Source organism: Passer domesticus, chromosome 3, assembly GCF_036417665.1.
Source record: "Passer domesticus isolate bPasDom1 chromosome 3, bPasDom1.hap1, whole genome shotgun sequence".
Lineage (NCBI taxonomy): Eukaryota > Metazoa > Chordata > Aves > Passeriformes > Passeridae > Passer > Passer domesticus.
Genome location: NC_087476.1, coordinates 13,453,526 through 13,479,338, shown reverse-complemented (window position 1 = coordinate 13,479,338; position 25,813 = coordinate 13,453,526). Strand labels below are relative to the sequence as shown.

The 25,813-nt window shown below is 33.2% G+C and overlaps 1 long non-coding RNA gene across 1 annotated transcript in view; it reads right to left on the bottom strand.

The window, feature by feature from the left end:
• Positions 1-17,234, bottom strand: part of LOC135296023 (uncharacterized) — a 49,548-nt gene extending 32,314 nt beyond the window's left edge. The window contains exon 1 of the long non-coding RNA XR_010358071.1: positions 17,106-17,234. This is a non-coding gene — a long non-coding RNA (uncharacterized LOC135296023). The remainder of the gene's footprint in view (positions 1-17,105) is intronic.
• Positions 17,235-25,813: the final 8,579 nt, after the last annotated feature.

Genomic DNA, 25,813 nt, shown 5'->3' with positions numbered 1-25,813 from the left:
ATGTTGACCACAACTGCATGAGTAAAAACATCTAGCCAATTCCTCATCCACTCAGTGGTTCATTCATCAAATACATGTCTCCTCAGTTTAAAGATGAGGTTGTCTTCTGGGGACAGTGCCAAGAGCTCTGCACAAGTCCAGGAAGAAGATAACAGTTGCTCTTCCTTTATCCACCAACACTCCAGCTCTTTGGAGAAGATCACAAAGTCTGTCTTTCACTTCATCACATTGAACATTTGTCCAGATGCATATTAAGATTTATTATCTATTCACAGCAAAAAAAAGAAAGATAGATACTAGGAAATTATTTTTCAAAGATTGATGCTACTGGTACAATTTATGTCAAATTTTGCTTAAGGATCTGGCAAGAAGCATAAACTCACCTAAACATGTTTGAATGACTTACAGCTATAATGTCCTGGTTTAGTCTTAATTATAACCTTCCTCTGGCAGTAACCCCACTGGAACTGTAGAAGAGAAGTACTAATCATATTAAGTGTGGCTGCCAGAAAATGTGGACAACTTCCCTCTGGAATACCCCTCTCCTTAGATAAATATATGAAAGACTTCCTTAAAATGCAGTTTTTCAAGTAGACAGCAATTACTTACTCAGAGCTAATGCAGGCTTGAGTCTTCTCCCTTAGTCTATCCCCAGATAATTAATAAGCCTCTAATAATTGGAATGTATCTCATGAATGAGATACTTGGGGACTTTGATAGGTTAATTATTGGATAACTGCATCCCAGTTCTGGAAGAAACCATTGCCATCTACTACATCTGTAGAGATTAAAAGGAAGAAAATGCATGCAGTTCATTATAGGTCTTAATGAAATGTATTTTTTGCAACAACAGACTTTCATGGCTTCACAAATATCCCTGAAAATATCTGTCTTGAGAAATTCTTATAAAGGTTCGCTTCAGAATACTTAATTATTTTTGATCCACGAGAAGCAACATTAAAAATGAAGCCACTGGTAAACATTGAGTTTTTTTACAGTGCACACTTTTTAATGTTTCATATCACTAGAATTTGTTAGAGGGTTTTTTCTGAGTAAAAGTATCTGTACAAAATCAACATCTTTATTACAGGAAAGATAATAGCATCTTTCTTGTAACAGAATTTGTAGTGAGAATCAATTTCTCCTTTTATTAATGTTTTAAAATTGAATTGAATTTTTACAATGCTTTACAAAAATAGGAAAACTGGGGGTTTATGTTCCTATACCATACAGCAGCCATACTTAGTATAGGAAGTTACTTCGGTTTACAACAGGACTTGTTATTTGCAAATTTGTTGGGACACACCATCTCATCCATCTGGGGAATCTCTGCTTGTGATGTACAAAACTAATCCTTATTACATGTAATACAAAATATGTCTAACCGTGTTGAAGCATGAACTTTGGCTCTTGCAATGTGGTTATTCTGCCTGCACAGGGCAGGTATGGATTGATAGTTACACCATTTGATATCTTCTTGCAACAATACCAGCCATAAGCTATCAACTCAGAGTATTTTTCTTGGGGAAAATGGGTTTGCCTGAAAATCAGATTTTGGTTTTTTTTAATTATACAGCTGGAGTGGTTTTGAGACTTATACCAATTCCAAACTATTGTGGATAAAAATATTTTGGTGCTACCATGTATGCTGCCTTTTGTAGACAGTATTTTATACGGAATAAGATTTTATGGTCTTACAGGAACAATTAAAAAAATAAAAAAAACTTAGGAAACTGTAATAACTATTCATAAATGCATAAGTTATAGCATAAATCATATGGTATCAGATAATAATAGACACCTTTTTCTTTCACAAACAAACACACATGCATATAAAAATGGTAAAGACTATGAAAAAAACACAATTAAAATCTTCAGAAAGCTGCAAAAACTCTTCATAATTATGTCATAGGAATTAACTCCTATTACTCAATTTGCTCATCTGAGATTACAAAAGCTTTTGGGAATTCTTATACAGATAGGATATACAAAGTTTAAGTATCAGAAATGGGAAAATCACTTAATATTAAGTGAAAATCTGATGGTGAATTTCCAGAAGGTAGATTTTACTGCAATTTTATTGAAACTTCAAATACTGGTCTGAAATCCTCAAAAATAATTCAACTTCATATAGTATATTCCTTATTTGGAGATGCATTTCTATTCAGCTAAGAGGAATGGATTAAAAAAGAACAAACAATAAGATAGAGAATTAAGAAAAAAAAAATTTTAAAGCAGGACATGCATCTCATATAAGTATTTCCTTCCTGCATTATGTTTATCTCATTCAGGAAGACCTGTGGTGTTTTCTTCTGGATTTGTTTTTTGTTTTGTCTGAGGGGAGAGAGGGAGAAAAGAATCACTTTTCTCATAAGCCATATGAATAAAAATGATAATTTTAACAGCAGGTTTTCTGGAACATATATGTCTGAATATATATGTCCGAACAATTGTATAATATGTTTCTTTGCAATAATAACATAGTAGGAAGGCAAGTACTACTGATAAAGACCCAAAGGTGCACTTATTGCCTTTTATTCAGAAGAATATAAAAAAGTAGTAAGTACATTGAAATGATGAAAATTTTAATTCCCCCTAGTGATCTATATAGAATTTGTTAGATTGGTTCTGCAGCTTTTATTTCTTTTTGGGTAGGTTTTCAGAAAACCGGACAGTCCTGACCGGCAGTTAAGGTGCAATGGGCAAATTAGCATTTTCTGAAGCAAAACTCCTCAATTGGAAATGACTTTTGACCAGCTCTTCAATAAGACTGCCTTAATTCCAAATCTGTTCACTGTATAGTAAAATTGATTTTGCCTATTCAATAACCTGCCTGCAGTCAAGAGGCAATTAGAGTGCACCATATTCTTCATTGCTTTTCAAATTGTGTATCTTACTATGGATCACTGCTGTTATCAGCTAAGTGAGGGACAAACTATTCTGAAGTGGTTTTCAGAAAGTAATCCTCATGGGGACTGAAACTAAAAATCCATTTTCGTACTACAATTGAAAAGAGTATAAGCTTTTCTAATCTTCTGGAGAAAAGTGCATTTACCTTTCAGTGATGACTGACACCCTCATGCAGAATCATGTAAAGATTTTGTCTTGAAACTCATGACAAGTCTTGAAATTCATGACAAGACTTAGCCATGTCTTGAAATTTGTGACAAGTTCTGTGTTCCAGCTGAAGTTACACTTTCTAACTCTTGCACTGGAGAAAATGGCAATGTGAACAACTAAGTCTATACGCAGCGCCAAACTTGCTGTGCTGCTTATTCTTAACTCTTTATAATTGTTAAAAGCCTGTTATACTTAGTGAGATTCATTTCATGAATTCTGAACACACAGAGTTGATAATGTTAGATAAAGCACTCAAACGCCAGATGTAACAGCAAAAAATCTTTCCAAATGTTCAAAGCAGGGATCTTGGGTCAGTTTTATGGATCTTTGAATGTCCAAGCAGAGAACAGGAAATCAGTAAGAGGCCCTCAGAGAAATCTCTTGTTAAAAAGAAATTTACTGCTGGTATGCAAGTTTTGGATTGATAAACCATTCTTCTCAGTTCCCAGCCAAAGTGAGCTTTTGCTGGACAGTGGAGAGCACTTTGTGCTGTTGTGTGGTCTTGCTTTTACCCTCACCAGATGTGTGCCAGGATTTTGACAGAGTTTAAAGACTTCTATATGTTAGGAACATAAAATATAACATTTCATTATGTCTTGAGGGTAAGAGAGCCATTCAAGAAGAAATTAATCTTCTATATTCTTTCAAGGTATTGTAGTTTGTAGGCTACTAAATGGAAATATTGGAAGTAACTGATGTTCTATTTTCCTTAGTGCCCCCTGTTTCTACATATGAATGGAAAATGGTCTTATAAAATTTATTTTCCCGTGGTTTCTGCAGTATGGAGGTGGCATTTTAAAGATATGTCTTTAAGCTGTAGTTTCATTGTGAAAGCTATTACATAGCCCTTATTGCCTCATCAAAGTATTTAGACTCGAATTGAGCTACTGAAATCCTGGTTGAAGTACGGGAACTGCAAGAGGTATGTCACTTCAGTTGTCTTAAAAAAAGACTAGATCTGTAAGGCTTTGACTTTAATTTATAATGTTAAACCATCTGCTGAAATCTCTATGCTTTCAGAAGACATGGAGACCAGGTGCTGAATAGTGAAAATATAGAAGCAAGGTGGGTCCATAAATGTGCCTTAACGAGCAAGGTTTTTGGGGAGAAGAGTGTGTTTCCAAAACTTCCCCAGACCTTTTAGGTTAATCTTCACCTGCAGAATCAAATCCAAGACATGCTTGTCACTGCCCAGTTCCCTGGCTCTTGGTATAAACTGCTGACGTGTTTTCTTCAGGAGTTTCTGATTTTTATGTTTTCACAGCAGCTAGGGATAAGCCTCATGTTTCTGGTGAATGATTTAAGGGTTTAAGCAGTACAAGCGCCTAGTTCTCCTATGTACTTTTACTGTTGCCACAATGTTGCAACACCATAGTGTTAACTCTTCATTCTGGCTGATTTTCTGCTGTCCTGTGGTCAGCATGGGCTTTGTGACAAGTTCATTCTATTCTGTGTTCAGTGTAGTTGTGACATAACTTGGTATTTCTGTCCAGAAATACCTATAAACACACAAAGGTTGTAGTGTTATGTTGCTGTGATTCCCATTTTCAACAGAACTTTCAGCATCAGGCTGAACTGCCTAGAGAGAAATATTCAAAAATAGTTGAATTGTTTGGAACTCCAGATCCTGTCTCATTCATACTTTTCCTTAAGAAAATAATACTACATATTTTGCATATTATTTTGTATTAAGTAACATGCAAAAATACAATTGTTACATGGATTATTTAGCTTTTCATGTGTGATATTCCTCTATTCCTCATGAGGAATCACAATGTTTTCTAGGTCCTGTGGGGTTGAGGTGCTATCCATAAATATTTGGAGATGCCTGCTTATACATTTTAATAGTTCATGTCCCTTGAAGAGAAAACTTCTAAGAAAATTCTAGTGATTTTTTGTAGTACTAGATATGGTGGTTGTAAGCTCTGAGTATTCCTCTCATAGCAGCAACCAACTTTGTGCATTGGCTCAGCTGTGTCCTGCAATGTAGAGTTTGCTGTATCTGGCTGTGTCTAGAAAGGCAAACAATAGGGGTCTTTTCCTCTCCCAATTTTTCTTCACCTGTTCATTCTCACTTCTTGAAACTGTGGAGCTCACAAAAAGCATGTTCTGCTTTTAATGGCAAAAGAAATCAAAATCTTGTACTCTCATGGCATTTGTAGGGATAGCAAAATTTTTTCAATAGCAGAGTGCAGTGGGCTCTGGAGAGACATGTGCCTTGCAAAAAAGAAAACTTGTGTCAAACCTATGAGAGTTACTGCAGATCAATTTGCCAGTGAAACCACAGAGGGCAAATGATTTTGATTCCTACATCAGCAGGCCAGAGGGTTTCCTATGAACATTTTTCTTCTTCATCTTTTAGCACACATATTGGCAAAATGATCAAAAGATCCATGAAGAGAAGGTTAGTGATTTTTCTTCTATTTGCTACTGAAATTTGGACCTAGTGACTGATTTCTGCCAATGAAACATCAGCCATGGTTAAAAAAAGCTACTTGTACTATTAACATGCCTTACACCAGAAAATGCTTGGTTATTATTGTCTATTGCTGTTTGTCTTCTGGAGGATTTTATTTCACATTTTTCAAAGGTCTGAGTGAAAAAAAAATAGGGATAAATATTAAATTGCAAAGGGGAAGTATGTAAGGTATTTGAGAGCAAAATATTCAAGGAATCAAAATTTGCAGCCAATATATACAGCTTGAACAATTCCTTGTGTGCTTTGGTGATTTTCAAGCCTTAGTTAATATGTGGGATATGGAAAAATCGACCTAAAATTGGAATAACTATTTCTGTTATACAACTAGATTTGTACTTATTTTGGCTCTCAGAAAATCAAATTCAATAGAGTAGGAATCATTTTTGTAAAACTTTGAAAGCTCAAACATATAAGGTCTGGGAAACTGAATTTTCCTTATCACGCTTGTAAAGATTAGACTGCAAATGATGTTGGATAACAGATTTAGATGTGAAATTGGTCTGACATTATATTAGGCTGGTAAGTAAATAACTAGAATGATATATTTAGGGAAATTCTGTAGTTGCTTGAGGAAAAAAAAAAGAATATCTTAATATAAAATTGTGATAGATGTGAGAACAGTAATAGGCATATTGAATACTTTCATTTCATTAGCCAGAAAGATTAAAGAAACCACATTTCCTTGAATCTGGAGTTATGTTACTAGGAAAACAACAGAAAATAAAGAGAAAAATGTATTTGCTCATTCCATGAAATAGGCTTATTCTGCAAGACAGAACAAATATAGCCAAAATGTCATAGCAAGAAGTGAAATTAATAATAGTATTATGGAATCACACACCAATTTATTTTTAATAAGAAATATGTCTGATTCCCTTGATTTGAAAAAAAAGTTATATTTCTCTTGTGGTAGCTGTGTAAATTTCAATCTGATTCCCAATAAGAATCGTTTTTGGACCTTTTGATAATTATTCTCTAATTTGATTCTCTTTCTATGGTTGATGATCAAATCCGAGACCCTCTTTGCTTGTAAACTGTTTTATGCTCTGTGCAGTATGGGAAAGTGAAACCCAGAGTTTACTTGAAGAATGGATAAATGTGATTGTAAGCCTGGTTTTGAACACATCAAAAAAGAAAACACTATTTTAAAATTTCCTTCTAATTAGAGTATGAAACTAAAGTACTACATTAATGATTTATGATTTTCATAAGTCCATAAATAACAATAATTTTTAAGTGAGATTTAAGTTCTTGTATATCATAGGTTGTTGAAGATACTTGTATCAATTCTAATGATTTTTGCTATACACTCTACTTATTTTAGGCACCTCAGATGGATTTGTTCATACTCTTGATACAACTTGGTAATTTCTGTTATTTAGCAGAATATAAGCATATATGCACCTCTGAAGCCTAACAGATAAAGTGAAAAATAGGTATTGAGCAGCATGTTGACTGAGTAGTTGAAGCAAGTACAGTAAAAGGGATGTTCACCATATTTGAATTTACTGTGACAATTATCCCTTTCATTAAAAAAAAAAAAAGGTGAGGTGGAGGGGAAAAACTGTTGCAGGAAATACTAAATACTAAATAGTGACCTATTGACCTGAATATTACGAGTAAGAGGATGACCTAAATTCTGGACCCTTGAATAATTCAGACTCATGTTCTAGAATTACACAAAAAATCAGCACTATCATTATCTGTGTAAAAAAAAGAAATTTTAAAAGATGGTGTGGTCAAACAAATTGTTGTCTATCCTAATACCCACAGGTATTATTATACAGTTATATAAATATTATATATGAACACAGCATGATTATATTATTATTCACTTGCTTTTCAGGTTGCTTTTGCAGGAGCAAAATTTCAGGTAGATGTTTCTTGTAATTAAGTTTGATGCTTTCTTTTCTTGTGCTGTTTCTGTCTGTACAGAAAAAGATATATTACTTCCACAAATATGTATGGAAGTAATAAGCTATTCTTTAAAATTTCCTAATTATCTCAGCTTAGGATAAAGGACATTGGCAATTAAGGATTCTTTACTTGAAGTACCTTACCCTTCCAGTTAACTCACTGGGGACACGTATCTGCTGTTCACCTTTCCTGGTGTAATGCTAGCACCTTATCTCAAAGAGCTAAGTTAGCAACCCACCTGCCCTTGCCAGTCCAATGTATACTACTGGCATCTCCCAAAGACCACCAAATCATTCATCTCTTCCATTGCCTAAGAAGTTTTGGTGGCTATTTTAAGTGTAACAAGTGTATTGACCACAGTCTTTGGGAAATCAAGTTGACAAAGGCTAAGGCCAGTATATTATTTATGCTTTACAGTAACTCAACAAAGTGGTAGCTGTAAAAGATATGTGCTCAAATTGTCAGCAGCTGATCAAATGCTTCACATTGCACATAAAAAGCCCATAAATTTGAAACACCTTCAATCCTATCAGGAAGAGAAATTACTTTTCATATTTCTTAATCCAAATAACTGCGCTGTTACAGTTTTTTACAAAAATAGATCCTCATACATTTTACTCATCACTCTTCTATTCATGATCAATCTGAGTTTTTAAAGAACCTCTGCAGTAAACAGGATTACATCAAACTGGGTAAGCGTAGGTTGTAAAAGCATTCACTGTTAAAATGAACTTCAAAACTATTATCTAACATATCGGAAAATTTCCAAGTACTAACCTATTGCAGTAAGAGTTTGCAGAGCAAAATATACAGAAACCATAACAACTACAAGAAAAGTCTAAAACTGATAAATGGATAAAAATCCTTTAAACTCTGTAACCTTGAATGGCAGCTGTTTACTGAAATTAAAGATTGGCTTCATTATTTCACTCATTTTCATATTTCTTTTAGCTCATTAACCTTGCCAATACTGCTAAAAAAAAAAAGGAGTTAATTGTTCTGTCTTCTGCCTGATCTCACTAACCTTTCTTCTGCCTACGAATTAATATCTGAAGGGGTAATATAGAATTATATTTATCTGAAATCAAGGGACTATTTATTTATATTGATATTGATGTTGTCACTGATACTAGCAGGCATTCTCCCAGTGGCTAGTTATTGATGAAGCAGTAGGTAATCTAAACAGCTAAATATTAGATTGCATTCTTTACTTACCATGGCAAGAAAAAAGTATCTCTGTGTAGAGTGCATTGACAACATCTTCAAATTTTCCTGTTTCAGCCTATACATAAACTTTTGTTTATCCTGTTCATTCATCTCCTGATCTTTGTTCGTGTCTCCAAATTTCTGCCCAACATCAAGTTCCTAATCCCACTTCCAGGATTTTGCCTAAACAAAGAAATTCAGCTGGTTGTATTTATGTCTGCCCTGGTTATATCTTCTCAGTTTTGATCTTGTCCCACTGATTAACTTGACCTTGGATGAATGTCACCATCACAGACCAGCATCACACCAGGGCTGATCCTGACTATTGTCTGCACACTGGATCCTGTTTCTAGCATTCTAAGCCCACACCAAAGCTTCTTGCTAGTAAGGGCATTGATCATGCTTCAGAATATTTAAAAACTGGTCCTGAGGAAAGGAGGGGCAACCTTACAGCTTTTTTCATGATAACTTCTACCAGTGAAGGACATAATCTAGATTCCATTTGGATTCAGCCAGCTGAAATCCTTGAAGGTGAGATGTGCTCAGGACAATCACTGTTATTTCTTTCCTATCCGTGATTCTGACCATGTCTTCATGCACACTTCATATATAACTGTATCTTTGGCAGGCCTATACAAATAAACAAAAATAGATTTAATTTTTTTACAGGGTAATGTTTTAAGTGATATGTAGGATATTTTCCTCTTGTTCTGTTTATAAAGAAAGCAATCAGGTTATTTCCACCCGAAAAACCATCACTTGTATAACTAATGCCCTATTATTATGTCTAGTTGTCTTTACATGGTAGTATTTGGGCATGTTAACAGGTATTACTGAAGTTTAACAATTCAACAGACTTCTGGAAATAAAACAAGTACTGCTCTAAGTTCTTGGATAGTTTTGCCCTGAGTCTACGTTACTAATTGACCATGTTGGTTTGCTTTACTGAGAAAGGCCATTTTCAGAGTTTTCTGGGCTCAGAAAAAGCTGAGAAAAATTAAGTGCTTGTGAGTTCTTATAATATTGAACAGCTAATGTGCTTTGGGAGTTTATACTCTATTACTGCTGGTAGTGTTATTCTGACAATCCCATTTAATTTGATTATAGAAAGACAATATGTAATGAGTAAGTTTAAACATTTAGGAAAACAAAGTTGCTAATATTGCATATACCAGGAATCACAGTTTCCATTTTTCTTCAGGTATATTATGTTGTACCAAAAAAACCCCTACTTATGTTTCTGTTGATGATGAGAGATGTAATCTACTTTTTCTCATGCAGGGAAAAACATATTTTTTATCATGCATAGACATTTTTAAACATCACAGAAGAAATAACAGCAAATTTGTGCAATTGAAAAATGAAGAGTACCAAATATTTGCAAGCTTTCTATTTTTGTTATTGGATTATCTCATTGCTGAAAAAACATAGAACAGCATCTGCTCTCTTAATCAGATTAAAAATGTGCTAAACCTGTGGCAGTAAAGTGCATCAGATGTTTCTGTAAATGTTTAGTCCCTTATTGTTTTTCACTGTTGAGACACTTTCTTGATTAGGCCACTCAAAACTGAAAAATGAAAGGGATAGAGAGAGAAATACAAAAGTAAGAGTAAGGTGGAGAGCACAGTGGCAGAGAATTTGTACAGACACAAGTTTCTTCAAACCAGGTTGTATACAGAGTGATGAGTCTAGGATAATGATGGCCCTTACTGTCATTGTCAAAAGCAAAAGTAACATGAAAAGCACAGGATGCTCCAAGATGGCAGGTGTCCTCTTTAGGCTCTGTTTGAGCTGGCTTCCCCTTTGTTTTAAAACTAACAATCCAAGTAGTTCTAAGTCATGGTTTTATTTTTTTCTTCCAGAAATTTGTATTGGAGTGTGGTTTTGGTTGTTGGATTTTTATGCTTTTTTTTTTTTTTTCCAAACAGGATTTTAAAAGACTTGAAATGTTTTCAAGTTCAGTCATTAAACTCCTCTTATACAATGATTTAGATAAATCTTAAAAATAATATCTTGAGTTTTGGTTTTTGGTTTTTTTTTTTGTCTTGGTGCTAATATTGACAAGCTGCTATCAGTATTTTATTTTTAATAAATCTTCTTATTTCTGGTTGATATATACTAACATCCACTCATTTATTCTTTAACCTCAGGTTGTGCTTCCTCCTTTCCTTCTTCTTCTCTCCATATTTAAGAACCATACCATTTGACTGTATAAGACAAAAATTTTACCTTCTCTGCAGTACCTTTTTTATTCCATGATCATACCAAATTTTCCTGGTCCATACACATGTACGGCACATATACATCTACTTTTTAAAAAATTTAATTTATTTAATTCTTATATGGATAAGATCTCATCAGAACTATTTAAGATAAAGTGAACAATTTTCTGATAAAGAATTTTCTGGTGTCCTGTGCTACAGGCTATGGCTGGAATGCTCCAGCCATATTATATATTCTGATATATAATATATTTAATATTTATATTTAATATATTCTGAGATAACATTTGCCACTTCATTACTGAATTATTAATAATTTTTACCCTATCATAAGATGATGGAAAAAACAGAATGTTTTTACACTAGTCAGTTGCAATTAGTAGGTTTGTAGCATAATTTGTTCTTATTCCCCAAGGGCAGTGATCTTGCACTCTATAATTTATCTTATTTTCTGTTACTCTGGTCATCATATTTATGTGGCTCTTCATGCATGGTGTCTTAATATCCTTCCAAATTACTTCCATGCTTACATTATCAAAAACTTCCTGGGACACCGCAGGTTAATATGAATTACTGTTACTTTTAGGAAGTCAAAGTTTTATTTTTAATTGTTTATGGTTCAAACAAGAAATAGAATAAGGAACCACTGAGACAAAGCAGAAATAAATGGAAATTCCTCTTCTTTGATGATAATGAAGATTATTTTAAAGTAGATATAAATTACTATTTGAAACTGACCATTGAAGAACCTAACTCTTCCCCATGTGAACTGGAACTTGGTAAATTTTGGGTTCTTCTGGCAGAAGTGCTTACTGTGAGATAAAGCCACCTTTAACCATAGCATTTTGATGAAAAGTTTCCAAACGTGTCCTGAATTATTAAATATGCATAACATAATGGTAATATGAGGATTTTAAAATAATGACTGAGCTCTGAAGAAAAGGGAAGTATAGTAATGCAGACTTTGTTTGATCGTAATTGAAAGCCAGGAGGGTAGAGATGAAACAGAGACACTTCCATTGTCATTGACAGTTCCTGTGACTAGATCCTGACAATAATAGTATTTCTTTCTTTTTTAATGTATAAAACTCATTAATTAATGAGTTATTCTCAGCGCAATACCTTGCAACACCTTTCATGAACAAAATTAGATATATCAATGTTCTCTTAAAAGATCTGCTAATACTGAGGTTTCTGTGTGGTGAGAGAATTATTTGTGATTTTCATTATTGTTTCTTAATCACCAGCTGTTTAGCATTTTTATTTATTATTTTTATTTTTTATTGACAAGAAACTTTATTATTGTCTTATTAAATCATATAAAAATTGTTCCAATCAAAGTTATATGAAGTTCTTTAATCTAAACATCTCATTATTACTTTTGTTCTAATGGGTTTAAATTATTTTTTATTAGCAGATGTACTACTAAATATACTGTTTGTGTTTTTACTGAAAAAGAATATTTGAAAGGAGAAAAAAAAAAACACAATGCCTTTGACAAATGCATCATAGTTTTTATATCATACAAATGAAAAAATAATTCCCAATGGTACTTAAATATACCAAGTATATGTTTCAATCAGGAACTCTTAATATGTTGCAATTTCAAGTGGTGTTGTTTTGTTTTATCTGAAAATTGTCAAGGATAAAAATTCTCAAAAAAGAAAACTTTCTTTTCTTTTGACTTGTTTTAGGGATTTATTTTCTTATTATTTGATGGTAGAAACTTACAGTTGATGTAGTAGCATTTAGATAGTTTTTATATTTATTTTTATAATTATGCTACCGTTCAGCATGGGTGATGCAGATATCAAATCCTTCAATGGTAGTTTAGTGGTTCACCTGACAAAATAATTTGTCTATTTCATTGTTGATCTCTTCTAAAATTTTGAATTCTATCTTATTTTATTCTATGTTATGTTCTTCTTACACTGACCCTTATTTCAACATCTGTTATTGTATAGCAACTCTTCTTTTCTTGCTAAAGGCAATCATGAACATCCTGGAGAACAAAATCTGATTCTGCACATACGCAATTGTTACTGTTCAGTTTCATCATTCATTCCAAAACCAAGCAAAAGAGTCGTAAAGTCTCAGAGAAGATTATTTCAGGTTTTAAAAAGATCCAGGCTTACTTTTTATCCTTCCACTGTCCTTCTAATCCTCCTTATGTTTTATTTAATATTCTTTCCACTATTTATATCCAATCGTTTATTTCCAGACAGTCAAGGAAAAAAAAAAATCTGTAAAGCTGTAAGCAAGACATTAAACTTCTACCCCTTCTTGTTTTCTCAGCTTTCCCAGGTGAAGTGCTAGACGGAGTTTGTGAGTTTATGCAAAATTGTTTCCAAATACTTGTTTCCAAAGAGTAGATTTTAATAATGCTGCTTGAGAAGAACTTAAAAGAAGTTGTCCAGACAGTACTGAAATTTTTTAAAAAAATTATAACTGTGGTACACAACAGAATGGTCTTTAAATATGATTATGAAAATTGAGGAATCAATCAATTAATTACTTTTTAATACATTATTTTCTCCTTGTTTATGAAGACAGAACATTTGATTGACATAGTTTATAGCAGTAGGATGTCTTCATGTGCCATCCTATGGAAACCACGGCAAAAATTTCCTTATTTTGCTTTTTTGATACATTTTTTTCATGTCAGTCTCGACTAATGTCCATTGATGAGTGATGAATGTCTGTGAATTCAGATGTACAAGGATGGCTAGGATATGTTTTAATGTTTTAATGTTAATTTGAAATTGGGCCTTCAGATGGTGATATTGCCAGTTAAATATCACACAGTGGAGCCTTAGCTCTGGAATATATTCTGAAAAATCCAGAATTTTAACTTCTGATTTTATTATAGTCAGTGTTTCTACATACACCACTCTGTGCTTATGGAACAGTCTGAGAATTAGCTGAAAGAACTTGCACTGGTTATGTTTTGTACTGCCACTTCTCTAGGTTACCTCAGCTGCTCCCAATAATTCAGGAGTACATGAAGTAGAACTTAATTGAATGCATCTTATTATAAATGGCCCTAAATAAGTGGACAGCTTTAAAGTTCTTTATTATCTTTATATGAAAATATCTGTCAGTGTAGAGATTATGAACTGGATACTATTAATCATTATTTCAAAAATTATCTATGTAGCAAGAATTTAATTTATTCCCTGTTCCTTCTAGAACACTAAAGGAAATGTCCTTCAGGCATGTTACCTCCTCATGAAGAACAAACATCACACTGAGGCATCTGTATTGCATCTTACACAAATATCCAGAATCACATGTAGCTTATCTAGAGTCTTCTGTCCAAAACTTCAGCAGTGTTCACAGTTATTTAGGATATAGATTCCTGTCTTTATATATTTGTGCCCATGTGTGTACGTGTACAAAGGTAAATGCTTAACTTGGTCATAAACCTTCAACATGTCATGGTGTCCGCATAGAATATAGTAGTTAACCAGAATGATCTAAGTAAGAATTAAGGGCATAAAAATGAATTTTGGAATAGAGAATAAACATACATACACACGGGGGACTTATTTGAATAACTGCAGAATCAAACAGGGTAAAAAGGTTGCACTGAAATAAATAAATTATAAAGCACAAAGGGCAAACACAAACTAAAAATTATTATAGAAGCTAGTCAATCATACAGAGATATGTGCATAGATAGTTAAATACTTTATTTCCTAAGTCTGAAGCAAGTCTGCATTGGTAGGTAATTATGATTTGACACTTATTTAATTTGAATATATATCAGTTGAGCTCATATGATATTAGTTGAAGTCATGTGAGCATGAATCACTTGTGTAGATTACTTTTAATTCAGTGCTCAGATTTAACAGAAATGTGCCTCCATCATTCTGCTTGAAGTAGCTATCTGATTAATGACCTTCACTAAATTACTTTTTGAGAATTTTGAACTGGTGTTTTGCCCTTCAGATGAATTATAATAATATGATTACCTGTGTCAAAATTCAATTTTATACTGTTGAGTATTACTTATTGATATCTCTACAAACATACTCAGTATTTTTATATTCCTAATAGATTGAAAAAATTGTTCATTCATTATTGTTAAAAAAAACCCCAGTACATCAGTCTATAAATAAAAGAATGCTGAACATATATTTTTCATTGTTATCTCATGCTTTATGGTTAATTGCAACCAATGCACAAAGTTTTCTTGGGTGTGATTCCACAATTGAAAAAGTAAGGAATAATGCTGATACAAAGCATAGAGACCAACGAGTAGTAAAAAAGATATTATTTAATCAAATTATTCATTTAAGATTGTTCCATGTCCTCTTCCTCATTTGGGGGTTGGGTTTTTTTTTTCCCTTTTGCTTTAATTGATTTCAGGTTCAGTTGTTTAGTATTGATTTCCCTTACAAATTCAAAGGCATGGTTAAAAGGATTCAAGGAATGTCTGATCCTCTGTCATGGTCTCATTTCTCACTTCACTTCAGCAACAGCTTTAGTCAGAACAGCTGCAGCATATTGCAAACACACCGTGGAGAGGGAGCTTGTAACTTGCTTTTGAAAGCTGGCAAAAAAGCGGTATAACTGCATGAGAGAAAAGATAAGCACTGAGAAGAGAGCTAATGCATGTGGAGTCTGTAAAAAAGGGTAAAGTTTGAATTTGAAATACATATATCAAATACTGTCCAAAGGTGAACAGTTTTTTGTATGTGTATTTACATACTGCAGGAATTAATTGCTGTTGTGAGTGAGGAAGACAACTAGTGGATTAAGAGGAGGTGGCAGTAAAAGACAACCCTTATGAGTTGGTAAAGTGAGCATTAAAGTTTATTTTACAGTTGTGCCCTACTAGAAGCATTTTAAATATAATTATAATTTAAAGATTTCCAAAATTGCTAACACATTATAAAATTATCTAAAGAAAAAACTGCATTTTCTCTTATTGTTCAAGTAGTATTAGATAAAAATATAATTTAATGCAGTGTCCTAAAAGGAAATTTTTAGCCGAGTTTCAACTGGAATCTGAATCAATTCTACATCTAAGAGCCTACAGCCAGTGCTTATTAAATCCTTGTTATAATGTCAACAGTTTTAAATTATACAATCTGTTAACTAGGTTTAAGTTATAAATTTAGTAATTTTAAAACCTTGAAATTTTTGTAAAGCTTGACATCACAAATAAGTCACAATGATCTTCCCATTTATACATATATGATTATATTTACCTTGCATAAATATTTGCATTTTTTATTTTGCTAAGTATTTTTAACAAGTTCATTACAAATATAGTATTTTTGCTCTTTGTTTCTCATCTATGACTGTTTCTTTTATCTGAATTACTAAAATTTCCAACAACAAAAAATATACTTTGATGCTAAGATATCTTAAATCCTATATTCACAATTAAAAAACCCAACAACAAACAAACCAAAAAAACACTCAGCATTTATCTAGTTACTAAAATAATTAAGAAGGTTAATGAATCTCAGGACTATACTCTAGGTTATACTAGATAACCCTCATGTTTGCACTGCCTGACAACTGCATCATCCACATTCCCACTTTACAGTGCAGGTAATGAGACGAATTATTTATCAGCCCTTTACTAACATTAGTATGACACAATGGCTATCTAAAAAGATCTCCTGTTGAGCAGTCAGGAGATTTCATGCTCTATAATCCTTACTGCATAACTCCTTAAGACCAAGTCTATTCATTTTAATAATTGCATCTTTGTAATTTTGTTTGTGACTACCATCCTAGTCAGTAATTCATGTCCCACATACTGGTTGTTAAAAACACATTCAGTTCTGCCTAGACTGAAATGCATCTTTGGTACTGTAACAAATGGAGACGGGAGAGCTTAGATAAATCCCTGCCTTTCCAGGTTTCTGGAAGTGGGCAGAATCTTTACTGAGGCAGCCAGCACCCCAAAACTCCCACCTGCTGGCAAGTTCTTAATAGTGACCAACCAGGCTTACTCCAACATGAATTATTTATTTGAATAGGCCAAGGAAACAGACATAAAACTTAAACAGATTACTACTACACAGGATAACACAAAGGAGCTCCTAGTAGATAAAAAATACAGTTCACGATAATATTAGTAAAGGTACCTTATGTTACAGCTAGCAGAGAAATAGTATAGATTAGGAGTCAATGTCACTTACCAAGGAATGACAGTGATGGGCAGAGACTCTCCCAGATTCTCTCAGTCCCAGGGAAGTAACTCATTGCCAACATCTTAACATCGAGAACTCTCCACACACTCAGAGAATGTATAAGAGATTTCTGATTTCATGAAAATCATAGTAGTCTTTTATAGTTGCAAAAATGATTGTGTTCTGCAATTACTAGTTTTAGGTTTTACTTTCTCACAATTCAAGCCAGGATGTGTTTTGCCAGCTAAGGAGGTTCTCAGGTGAGATAATTCATCACATGACAAATCATTGCAGCCTAACCTAGCCATATGTTATGGGGAGATAAGCTTTTGCTGTATAAGGGGTTAAAGTTCCTGCCCCAGGTACCACCACCTAAGTAAAAATTTCCCCAAAGCTATTACTACTTTTTTCTTACAGTATTGTTTAGGTCAGTGACTGAATACACTTTGAGAATTTATTCTTCCTTATAGAAAGGCTAACTATGTTATGGAGCATGGAAGAGTGAAAATATTATAATGCTTAACGAATCAAAAATGAAAAAAAATATTTTATGTTGCATTATTTTTCTTTAGTAACTCAGTGATATTAACTGTTACTGTGGAGACATCAAATCTTTCACTCAGAATGAATTACATTGTTAATAATATTAATTCCATCCTCCTACAGGAGCTCTTAGAAAAATCTTTAGGCATCATAATAATGAAAAATAATCCCTAAGATGAGAAGCTGAATATTGACTATTTTGTCTAAAGACTGATTAAAAATATTTCATCTCTCCTCACTCACATTTTTGCTATATGGCTACATTAGCTGTAGGTAGGTGTACAGAAGTAATGAGGTTAAGTGTCTACTAATCTTTCTTACTGGTTTGAGAATGAGGTGGGAAGAGGGGCAAAGGTCATGCAGCCAGAGCCACTAACAAGTCGAGGAATATTTTTTGAGAAATATAATTTTATCAGGAATATTTTATTATTAATGGGTTCTGTACTTTTTGTCCACTCTGTGTGTAGCCGCTTATCTGATCCTTTTTAAGGAGGTGATAAAGAAAAATCAAAAGAGAACATCAAGACATCAGTGAGTCTAAGGGTGCACAATGGAGTGCAGTATTCTTTTCTTACCTCTGAAGACAACAGCCTCATGCAATGGAAAATTAAACTTGGTCATGATTTTCTGCCTTTTAAACAGTGCTATTCTAAAATCCCATCCTCTCCAGGGACCTGCATCTGATAACCAGAAGGAAACAGTGTCCTAGGAAAGAGGATCATATGGTTCCATTTCCCCTGTTAAGCTGAACTACTGCAAGTTTTGAAGAAACCAAAGCTTTCAAGTTTTAGCTCTGGCAATTTTAACTTGCTGATACTCTAAAAGACTTAGTCCCTTGCTGTAGAATTTGATTGTCACAAATTGCACATGCTCAAGTGTTAGAAGTTCCCAGTTTTTCCCAACACAAAGTAATTGAGGCTAAATCTCTTACATTTAACGACCATCTTGGTGAAACCTTCCAGTCATTGGATTTCACTGTGTAGTTACCAAAAAGTCTGAAAATCCTCTACTATCAGGTATTTATCTTAATTATTTTTCCTGATGAACTCTTTTGTCTTTTGATAATTTTAAATAAAACATTATACTGTAGTGCTTATCTTCCAGCAATATTTAATGCTGATTTAATTTGAAATCTTAAAACCAGCAAATCACAAGTATATGTCCTCATTGTTATAAGGAAGCTGAGAAGTAGCAACTGCACTTCTCTCAGGATTTCCATATTACTCACAAGAACTGTGCCCTCACTTCAGGTGATGTTCCTAACATTTTACAATATTCATTGTTTTCTTGAATTGGGTATAGGATTTTAGCTGTTCTACATGCTCTCTATACTAAAAAACCCCTTCCTTTCTGGTGTTCCATTTTTTTTCCCTTCAAGAACAGTACAGGTGAGAATTTATGTAGAATCAAACTTCGATGCCAAAATCTGTCTTCTTTTAAATTGCTGGTCTACAGAATTATAGAATTTATATAGATGTATATCACATATATTTTTTACTCACAAATGCAAAATTTGCAATCACTTGGATTTAGCTATACTAAAGGGGAAAAGATTTGTTAGTTTTATTTACCAATGCTTCCCTCATCAACCAGGGTCGTTTAGCAGCCATACTAGAAAGTTACCATGTCATATAGGTCATAGGTAAAAATTTAAGAAAAAATCCAAAATATATTTTTCAAACCATATTATTTTTCTGTTGGATTATAGGGAATTGTAGTTAAAAAACCACTTTTAAATTACATCTACTCATTGTGTGATAATTACATATAGTATATTCTTTGAACAAAATCTAAATACTTTGGAGAAATCAAAGTATACATCCACACAGTAGTATTTGTCAGGAAGGCCAGCAATTCTATCAGCATAAATATTTTGAAAATAATCTTCATTCTGTTATTACTCTGTCATGCTACAGATTTGTAGCTGGTTTATAATTCCTGAGAAACTTCTCATACTGAGATACATCTATGAATTTGCACTCTGTTGTCTTTCACATTTTCCAGTTCTTCAGAATTTTCTCATATTTCCTGAACTTAATGAAAATGAAATAATTTTGTAAATGTATCCTGTATTTTTAAATAATAGAATTCATTTGGAAGTCTGTCTCTATCTTCATTTGTACCATGTTGGAACTAGGAAGTATCCTGGATATACTATATGCCTTTACATACCGTTTACCTAGTATGAACTTTGATATCATCACTGCTGTCTGTGTAAGCAACAACACTGTGGTAGTGGCAATTAAGACTGACCAGATTATTTTACCAGTATTTCAGTGTAATTCTTGTGAATTTTTGCTATTATTGTATTAATAGAATGCAAATATCTTTTAAAAAACCATATTGTTAAAGAGAATAATTTTGAATACCTTTGGCAGTTTTCAATTCACTCATAATTCTTAAAATTTGAGGAAGGATACTGTGGGTAATGAATAGCTACTTTAGAGAAGATAGTTCACTCTGGAAAGCCTTTGAATTTCAGTCCTTTAGAACCATATATGTAGGTATATTACTACAGTCCCCAAGAGCAGCTAATTTATAACAAAATGTTTACAAACAGTTCCAACTGTATTGTTATTATATGAAACAGTTATAATATCCATACCAGATCATAATCCTTCACTGACTTTGACATGTTTGTCATATTTAGCAGTTCTGTTATTCACTCTGTAAAATCTCTGATGGATTGCAATAAAAAATGAAACTCATACATCAAGATCTAATTGAATATGAGCTTTGCTATTACATGAACATAAGAACTTGAAGCGTACAAAGCAGTCTTCATGATTTTTGCACCATTTCTTGAAAAGCAATTCATCATCTTTATATGAAACCAAAGCAAAACTTGTGTGTTTGACTGACTCCACACATGTAGGTACAAAGCAGACTTAAAAAAAAAAAAAAGTAATTTAATGTTGTTCTTCCAAAGAAAAGAATCAGAATAAAGTTTAGGTGATTCTTTAACTCACCGCTTTAAAGTGAATTTGAGTTGTAGTAAATTTTTATTGACTGAAATACAGTCCTACAAACTAAACTGACATTCAATTTAGAAGCTGAAAGATATACACAGTTGGAGTTCTTATCATAACTTTCAACAGAAGTTATGAAATAGGCTTGCAGTATTTAACCTGTGACTAAAATTTTGTGAGTCAAATACTTTGTCTAGAGAGAAACTTAATCTTATTGCAGAAGCTACACTTTGCCTGAGATTAAATACAAGACTCACCATTAACTATTTTGCACTTTTCACACACATACAATTCCTAATACATGGTGATAATTTTATTAATATTGTCAAAACCTGAAAACTGAATGGAGAAACTTCATTACAAACCACAAAATATTCTGAGATGGAAGTGACCCACAAGGGTCAATGAGTCTAGCTCTCAAGTGAATGGCCCATAAGGGGATTGAAGCTTTGACCTTGGCATTTTTAACACCATGCTCTAAATATAAACCTCATACAAGAAACTCTCTCTTTTTCATAGTAAACCTGAAAACTAAACATCTTTTTCCTTATTATGTGGCCTTTAGGCTTAATAATTCTTCTTCTTAATAAATACATTCTTCCTTTCTAATACTAATTCTTGTAAAGCCCAAGCCTATATTTATGATTTGCTCAAGTGCAAAAATTAATGAACCTGAGAAATTAATGTCTCTTGTTTGTTCCTTTATCTCTGCATGGCTAGGAGTAACCTAGGACACTGACATCTTCTAAATTGTTTTCATCTAATGTGAAGAGAACATGGAAAGTTTGACAATAGCAAGAGGAGGTGATTAAGGAGACATATTTTCACTCAATTTAAAAGGAATTATTATCATTCTTAACATGTATGTGCTTGTTTGCCTGGGAGAAAAATACAAAAATTGTTTAAAGAATGAAGCCTAGTATTTCTCCAGTACACTGAAAAACCAATGAATGATACACAGCATCAACTCTAAAATTTGTGAAATCTAACATGTATCCTCTCCAGACACCCATAAATCATGATGGAGTAACTTAGATTTACCCAAATCCACACAAAGCTATCTACAAAGTGGTCCCAAAAGTAGATGGACAAATCTGAAATCAAATTTATCTACAATCTGAAGCATGGTACTAAAGAGAGTTTAATGGATAATACTCCAGAAAACTGAAAAATAGAACATTAAAATCTTCAAGTCTTATGTTGTAGTTGTGAATTTTATTTTCTGTTTCAATTTAAGAATAAAAAGGTTGTTTAGAAATGTGTTTTCATTTTTGTGCATTATTGGATGCCTTCTGCTTTTTCCAATAACAAATATGACCCAATCCATTCTAAAAACTACCACCAGGCTTTCATGGATCAGATTTTGGCAAAAAATTTAATTCAGCTTCTTAAACACATGATGATAACTGGGATAAAAACTTAGGATGCAATTTAAACCCACTCCATTCCTTTTGCACAAAAAAAAATATTGTCTTGTTTTATGTAATGATGAAAAAAATAGATATTCCTGGGCTTGAACACAAACCAATTTTAAATATTAGATCCTAAAACCATGAAAAAAAAAACCCCAGTTCATAAACTTAAAGGCCAGTTATGCCAATAAATAGTGTATTAAGTATATGCACTTGTATTTTTATCTAATAATAAAGTTTGAAAAAGCATATCTCAGAAGTCAATTACCTTCTTACCTTACCTCCTTTGTTTCTCCATCATAAGCACTAGTTTAAAAGAGGAAAATAAACTTATACTCTGTGCCAAACTTTCTTGCAATTTTTTATTCACAATTTTGGATGTTTCACATTGGTTTTCTGCTTTTTTCCCATATTACTACTACTACTGCTGCTACTACTACTACTACTACTACTATTATTATTATTATTATTATTATTATTATTATTATTATTATTATTATTATTATTATGTGCTGTTGTCATTGTTTGGTATATCTTTTTAATTATTAAACTGTTTTTATCTCAATTCTTGTGTTTCTTTCCCACTTTTAGGGTTCTGATTCTTTCCCCATCCTACCAGGGAAGGGGAACATGAGTAAGCAGCTGAGTGCTCAGACAGAAACACTATATCTCCTCATCCTCATGCCTGGATAAAAAAATATTTTTAATTAAATAGGGGTTTTTAATTCCCTTTGATGTTCTAAATTATTTGAAATACATCTAAATTTTCTCTTACACAATGCCTTCATCACCACAAAAACTATTATATCAACTCATGAAGTGTGCCCTCTAGACCAAGATATGGATGAAAACATTTGAAAATCAGACACCTTCAAGCTGAGTCTAACCAAATGACACCAAAAAACTAACCCAATACTTCCTAGATAAATACATGATAAGTAGAGAAACAGATAGATTCACTAAATGTTAGACAATAGTCACAAAAAAACCCCCAAACAACTCAAAACCCAAGAAGCAAATACTGCCAGATATCACAGACAAATGTGGTTTAACCCCCCAGATAGTGAAACACCTCTGTCCTCTCTTCATTGCTCCACACTGGGGTGGGGTAGAGACTTGAAAGAAAGGTAAAACTTATGGGTTGAGAGAAAGACAATTTATTAGGACAGAAGAGAAGGCACTAATAACAACAATAAATAATAATAATAAATAATAATAATAGTAATAATAATAATAATAATAATAATAATAATAATAATAATAGTAGTAGTAGTAGTAGTAGTAGTAGTAGTAGTAGTAGTAGTAGTAGTAGTAGTAGTAGTAGTAGTAATAAACAAAATGCCCAGGTAGTTCCCAAGTAGTGACCACTACTCCCTGGCTAGCTCCTCCAGAATTTTTTTTGTTTGTTTTGTTCAGCATAAGGCCACAAGGTCTGGAAAATTATTTTTGTCAATCGGGGTCAGCTGTCCCAGCTGTGATCCCTCCCAGTTCCTTGTGCACTCCAAGGCCCCTCACTGGTGGGGTGAAGGAAGAGGCAAAAATTCCTTAACTTAATGCAAGGACTTCTCAGAGAAACCTAAGCCATCAGTGTGTTTACCCACATTATTTTCATCCCAAAGTACAGCACTATTCCAGCTACTATGAAGAGAATTATCTCTATCCCAGACAAAACCAAAGGACTCTATCATAAAATAGGAAATCCATCCACAAGACAAGCTATGAATAAAATCCTCCTGCAAACTGACATCAGGAACCTGGCCTGGTGAGTTTTGTTTCTCTGGGGAAAGGCCATCGTTTGTGTCCAGGGCTTGGTGGTCCGGAGTGGCCGGCTGCCTGCTGAAATTCCGAACGGTGTGTATTCAGATGTCCACATTGTTTCTTGACAGATGGAGATGCTGGTTTCTTGTACTACACAGTTTAAAAACAAATTAGAATTTCCTGGTTCTGCCTTGCTTAGTCACTGATTAATCTATATGATCTATGTATTTTTAATTATTTCTTTTCCTCTTTTTTCCCTCTACTACCACTATGTGTTTTGGCATGGTTTACAGCGAATCTCACTAAATTCTAAAAGATAAGTGAATACATCATAAAAAGTAAGCATAATTAATTGAAGATCATATTGAGGTTGTTTAGTGTGCAATTCATCCCTGTGTAAAGAGCAAAACCAAAGTCAAGCAGTCAAACAGTTTGACAGCTCTCCCTCCTTCTTCCCCCCCTAAAAAAATGTGGCTGCTTTAAATCATGGAACCAAAGAATGAGCCTTTTAACTTTTGAGCCTTCAAGAAGCAATCACCTCTTGAACATTATTTCAGGTCATCTCCATGGCTGTAATCCTGTAAATACAGAACATTGTGCTTCTAACTACTCAGAAGAGACAAGTACTTTCCTCTAATTGCCGTTTTCTATCACTATGTTTTTACAATTATTTATGCCTTTCATATTTTTTAATTATTCTGACAGTTTAGGCTCAGCTTCTCCTCAGGTGTTTGTTTTTTTTTTTTTGTACATTCAATATTTTCTCTTTTTTCACATAAAAAATAATAATCCCATCTTCTGAATCCCTTCAATATCCCTAATCCATCTTTAGGTTTTGTATTATCTGTATTCTTGTTTTCTTAAAATTTGTCTAATTCAAAATATGAAAGGATGCAGCAGCCTCTGCTGTCTGCCTGTTGGGGGGGATGGAGAGAAAGATAAACTAACAGCAAAACCTAAACAAAACCTAAACAAAACAAGACCAAACAAAAACAAAGCCCACAAACAGACAAGAGTCTTTCTCACTAGGAGTATGTCTTTCAGTACAAATGAAACATCTTGACAAAGATCACCTGAGATTCTTTGGGATACAAGAGCATCAATACTCATTTCAAGAAAAGTGAAACTTAGGACCTTAATGAAAATTACAGCTTTAGGTAAAAATGAGCTCATGAGCTTAATAGTTCAGTAAAAACTATCCCAACATTGAAATCAGTTTCTCTGTCAACTCTCGAATTATGTGGGGTTTTTTCCTGATTTTCTTCCTTTTTCTTACTAAAGATTTCTTCATGAACATGCAAACTGAAAACTACTAAATTAAAAATTTTCATATCCAAAGCTACCGTTATTCCAGAATCTCAGGCTTGAAAGAAATTCCTGAAATCTGTGTAAAATTCATAATCTAATCACTCAGTGAACACACATTACGCTCTTCATTTGAATTGTTTCACTGACACAAATGAAATGCAGTCCTTGAAACTGTACATGGTAATATAATAGGCATTATTTAACAGGTAAACAGTGCTTTTTATAAAGTTTAAATTACACTCCTAGAAATGCCTGTATTAATTTTGTGTGTCCCCTTGCACCTTTCCTAAAATATAATACTGTTTAACATGAAAATCAAACAGGTCAAGACTCATGCACCAGTGTAAAAAGTTTTCACTTAATGCTACAAAAAAAAAAATAGGGAAAAAAAGTGCTGCTGCCTATGGATTTTGTAAACAAAATACTTCTGTGATATCTCACATGACCAGATACTAAGTTGTTTCAACAAGGTAAGCTATCATTACCACTGTAATTAGAATTACAGTGGCATCAAACTCTGAAGTCCAAATCAATGCCACTTCAAAAGAATGAACCTGTAGTGTTTATAAAAGGATACACTAACAGTAAAAATTTTAAAATAGAAATGTGTACCACCAAAAAACCCCAACCAAACAAAAAAACCCCAAAAACAAAACAAACAAAAAAACCACAAAAAAACAAAAAACACAAACCAAAAAACCCAAAAAAAACCCAAAAAACCCCCAAA